Source organism: Triticum urartu, chromosome 4A (assembly GCF_056163025.1).
Source record: "Triticum urartu cultivar PI428250 chromosome 4A, HENAU_Tu73, whole genome shotgun sequence".
In the NCBI taxonomy this organism is placed as follows: Eukaryota; Viridiplantae; Streptophyta; class Magnoliopsida; order Poales; family Poaceae; genus Triticum; species Triticum urartu.
This window is the reverse complement of record NC_141876.1, coordinates 242630235-242635698: the sequence shown is the minus strand read 5'-3', so window position 1 is coordinate 242635698 and position 5464 is coordinate 242630235. Positions and strand designations below refer to the sequence as shown.

The following is a 5464-nucleotide window of genomic DNA, read 5'->3' as shown; positions in this document are numbered from 1 at the left end:
TCTATCTACCGTGGGCCTGCCAAACTAATCCAAATCTAAAAGGTTGGGATGTCGTTTATGAAGTGCCGCCACATGCTAGACTTTCTCCCCCAAAGGAAGAGGATTATGAACCTCACATTAACCCAGACACATATGAAGGAGAATTCTTCCAAGAGACACGTCTTTCCAAAAAGTGTTTCAAGAACCGCTATACTTCACCCCAAAACATTGAAGTAGACAGTGACAATGAATCCGACATCACCCTAGAGGAGGAACAAGAAGAGCCGGAACAAGAAGAGGTTACTGCTGCTATACAGAGTGAGAGAGATAGAACGGAGAAACTTCTGGCGGAGGCGGCGGAGAGGCAACGGGAGTTGGAGGAGAGGACGACAAAGATGATGGAGGAGGAGAGGGCACGGAATGACATGCAGGAAAGGGCCATGTACGAGCTCCTTGTGGTAAGTTTCTTCTGTAGATTAGCCAAAACATTCATGTAGTGTTTGTCTCATTACTAACTAGTATGACTTAGTCGTCAAAACCAAATGTGCAGTCTGTGTGCGAGAAGACAGGTCAGACCGCTCCGCCGATGCCAGTGATTGCTCCTGGGACCACGGTGAGTTTTATTTGAATGGACATTACTTGCTAGTCTTAACATTTGAGTGTCATCATGCTAGAAAGACATTGGAAATGATATTTGGTGCAGCGTAACTCCAGACAAGCATCGCACGATCCTTCTCCAGCTACCGACACGAGCCACCCCGCTCCTACACCTCCTGGATCTTGGTAAGTTTATCTAGTGTTTTGCTTAACACATGCATAAAGACCTAGACTTAGCTTTATTTCCTCCAATGCTTACCATAATGACCTAGACTTAGCTTCTTCTCCTCCAAAATGAATTAATAAGCTTACTGACCTCGAAAAACATCCATTTTACCTAAGTTAGATCTAAAACAATCTGTACTTAGCTTACTTATGTCAAAAATTGCATAATTAGCTTAGTTAGCTCATAGACGATCCATTTTACCCAAGTTAGCTCTAAAATGACCCATTTTACCTAGGTTAGCTTATAAATGATCCAGTTCATCCAAGTTAGCTCAAAAATGACCCATTTTACCTAGATTAGCTCCTAAATGATCCATTTTACCTATGTTAGCTTTAAAATGACCCATTTCACCTAGGTTAACTCCAAAATGACCCATCTTACCTAGGTTATCTCATAAACGATCCATTTCAACTAATTTAGCTCATAAACGATCCATTTCACCAAGTTAGCTAAAAAACGATCCATTTCACCTAAATTAGCTCTTAAATGATCCATTTCACCTAAGTTAGCTCAAAAAGATCCATTTCAACTAAATTAGCTCATAAATGATCCATTTCACCTAAGTTAGCTGAAAAACGATCCATTTCAACTAAGTTAGCTCATAAATGATCCATTTCACCTAAGTTAGCTAAAAAACGATCCATTTCACCTTAGTTACCTCAAAAACGATCCATTTGACCTTAGTTAGCTCATAAACGACCCATTTCAACTAAGTTAGCTCATAAATGATCCATTTCACCTTAGCTAGCTCATAAACAACCCATTTCAACTTAGTTAGCTCATATATGATCCATTTCACGTAAGTTAGCTCATAAATGACATACTCTTCTTGTTCTAGTCTTCTTCTTGTTCTACTCTTCTTGTTCTAGTCTTCTTCTTGTTCTACTCTTCTTCTTGTTCTACTCTTCTTGTTCTAACTTTCTTATTTTTCATTTTGCAGATTTCATTCACTTGATGAAAGCTTGCATAGATGGAGTGCTCCTTATCCCTTTCTCTGTTTCTTTTGTATCGTTGAACTATGCATGTATCGTTGGATGAAACTATTGTAATATATATGGTTGGATGCCTCTATGTTGAACTTGTTATGTATGTTGGGACTATGCATGTAAAATATATGGTTGGATGATGAAGTTATGTGTTGGATATCTTATATGTTTGCTCTGTAACGGCCTTTTGAAATATATCTATATATGTCATATATATTTGTGATGAAAATTGTTGGATTTAATAAAAAACAGATAAAAGAGCCAATATGCAGGCTCTTTGCCGTCTGCCACCGACGGCAACGGGCTCTTTGCCGTCTGCCGCGGACGGCAAAGAAGACACGTGGCATCCAGCTGTGCTTCCTGGGAGCTGACCCATTTGGTCAGTTTGCCTACAGTGGCAGACGGCAAAGACTTTGCCATCAGTGGCAGACGGCAAAGAACCTGCACTTTTCCATCAGTGGCAGACGGCAAAGAACCTGCCATGTAGTGACGTGTAGATGACATCATATGATGGACGGCAAAGACACTAGAAATTTTGCCTTCAGCGGCGGATGGCAAAGGCCTGCCGTTAGCCACTTAACGGACTGACAGCGCAATTATTGCCGTCCGCTCTCTTTGCCGTCCGCCGCAGACGGCAAAGGGCCTTTGCCGTCAGCCGCCAGGAAGCAGACGGCAAAGTAGCTGTTTACCGTAGCCTACTTTGCCGGAGCCTTTTGCCGTCCGCGGCTGACGGCAAAGGCCTTTGCCGTCCGCTGTGGCAGACGGCAAAATAGCTGATTCCTGTAGTGAGTCCCACTCTATGGCAGCACAAGATTAATATGGAACCTGATGCTAAACCCATTGTTGATCACCAACGTCGGTTAAATCCAAAAATGAAGGAAGTGTTAAGAATGAAAATCCTAAAACTTCTGGAAGCAGGTATAATCTATTCTATAGCTAATAGTAGATGGGTAAGTCCAGTTCATTGTGTCCCTAAGAAAGGAGGTATTACTTTTGTTCCTAATGATAAGAATGAACTTATTCCACAAAGAATTGTTACAGGTTATAGAATGGTAATTGATTTTAGAAAATTAAACAAAGCAACTAGAAAAGATCATTACCCTCTGGCTTTTATTCATCAAATGCTAGAAAGATTATCTAAGCACACACATTTTTGATTCCTTGATGGATATTCTGGCTTTTCGCAAATACCTGTTTCCCAACCTGATCAAGAAAAGACCACTTTTACTTGTCCCTTTGGAACTTATGCTTATAGACGTATGCATTTTGGTTTATGCAATGCACCTGCTACCTTTAAAATGTGTGTGAATGCTATATTCTCTGACTTTTGTGAAAAGATTGTTGAGGTTTTCATGGATGACTTCTCTGTTTATGGGAAGTCTTTTGATGATTGTTTAAGCAATCTTGATCGAGTTTTGCAGAGATGTGAACTAACAAATCTTGTCTTGAATTGGGAGAATTGCCACTTTATGGTTAATGAAGGCATTGTCTTGGGTCATAAAATTTCCGAAAGAGGTATTGAAGTGGACAAAGCTAAGGTGGATGCAATTGAGAAAATTCCAAGTCCTAAAGATATCAAAGGTATTCGTAGTTTCCTAGGTCATGCTGGTTTCCGTAGGAGATTTATGAAAGACTTCTCTAAAATTTCTAGGCCTCTTACGAATCTTTTGCAAAAGGATGTTCCTTCTTTTTTTGATGATGATTGTTTAGAAGCCTTCGGAACACTTAAGAAATCCTTAATTTCTGCACCTATTGTTCAACCACTTGATTGGAACTTGCCTTTTGAAATTATGTGTGATTCTAGTGATTATGTTGTTGGTCATGTTCTAGGACAAAGAGTTGATAAGAAAATGAATGTTATTCATTATGCTAGTAAAACTCTAGATAGTGCTCAACAAAATTATGCAACTAATGAAAAGGAATTCTTAGTAGTAGTGTTTGCTTGTGATAAATTTAGACCCTACATTGTTGATTCAAAAGTAATTGTTCACACCGACCATGCTGCTATTAAATATCTTACAGAAAAGAAAGATGCTAAACCTAGACTTATTCGATGGTTTCTCTTGCTACAAGAATTTGATTTACATATGACTGATAGAAAAGGAGCTGAGAACCCCGTAGCTAATAATTTGTCTAGGCTTGAAAATGTGCTTGATGACCCACTACCTATTGATGATAGTATTCCTAATGAGCAGTTAGCTGCAATAAATGTTGATCATAATACTCCTTGGTGTGAAGACTATGCTAATTACATTGTTGCTAAATATTTACCACCTAGTTTCACATACCAACAAAAGAAAAAATTCTTCTATGATTTAAGACACTACTTTTCGGATGACCCACATATTTAGAAAGAAGGAGTAGATGGTATTGTTAGACGTTGTGTACCTGAGCATGAACAGGGACAAATCCTACGGAAATGTCACTCCAAAGCATATGGAGGACATCATGCTGGAGATAGAACTGCTCACAAGGTATTGCAATCTGGATTTTATTGGCCTACTCTCTTCAAGGATGCCCGTAAGTTCGTCTTATCTTGTGATGAATGTCAAAGAATAGGTAATATCGGTAAGCATCAAGAATTGCCTATGAATTATTCACTTGTTGTTGAACCATTTGATGTTAGGGGATTTGATTACATGGGACCTTTTCCTTCCTCTAATGGGTATACACATATATTGGTTGTTGTTTATTATGTTACTAAATGGGTAGAAGCTATTCCACCAGTAGTGCTGATCACAACACCTCTATTAAAATTCTAGGAAGTTATTTTCCCAAGGTTTGGAGTCCCTAGATACTTAATGACTGATGGTGGTTCACACTTTATTCATGGTGCTTTCCGTAAAATTCTTGCCAAGAATGATGTTAACCATAGAACTGCATCAGCTTATCATCCTCGGTCTAGTGGTCAAGTTGAACTTAGTAATAGAGAAATAAAATTAATTTTGCAAAAGACTGTCAATAGGTACCGGAAGAATTAGTCTAAGAAATTAGATGATGCACTTTGGGCTTATAGAACAACGTACAAAAATCCTATGGGTATGTATCCTTATAAAATGGTTAATGGAAAAGCTTGTCATTTGCCTCTTGAGTCAGAATATAAAGCATATTGGGCAATCAAAGAACTCAACTATGATTTCAAACTTGCTGGTGAAAAGAGGTTATTTGATATTAGCTCATTAGATGAATGGACAACCCAAGCTTATGAAAAAGCCAAGTTGTTTAAACAAAAAGTCAAAAGATAGCATGATAAGAGAATCCAAAAGCGAGAGTTTAAAGTCGGAGAATATGTTCTTTTGTACAACTCTCGTTTCAGATTCTTTGCAGGAAAACTCCTCTCAAAATGGGAAGGACCCTATGTTATCGAGGAGGTTTATCGGTCTGGAGCCATCAAAGTAAATAATGCCGAATGTACTAACCCAAAGGTTGTTAACAGGCAACGAATAAAACATTATGTCTCAGGTACGCCTATTAATGTTGAAAGTAATATTATCCAAACTTTGACACCAGAAGAAAACATAAAAGAGTCCTTCTGGAACACACCATAATCGTGAAAATAAGGAGGTACGTGATACGGTAAGTAAACGGACTCCAAAAAATCCGCAAAAATATTTTTTGTCAGTTTTGTAATATTTAGAAAATTAGGAAAATAAGAAACTCGTACCCTGGTGGGCAC

General features: G+C 38.6%; 1 long non-coding RNA gene across 1 annotated transcript; it reads left to right on the top strand.

Annotated features, from left to right (window-relative positions):
- The first annotated feature begins 347 nt into the window (after window positions 1-347).
- On the top strand, window positions 348-1882 carry LOC147975498 (uncharacterized). The gene is made up of 4 exons (XR_015602045.1): window positions 348-437; window positions 530-592; window positions 683-762; window positions 1743-1882. It is a non-coding gene; the product is annotated as an uncharacterized LOC147975498 (long non-coding RNA).
- Window positions 1883-5464: the final 3582 nt, after the last annotated feature.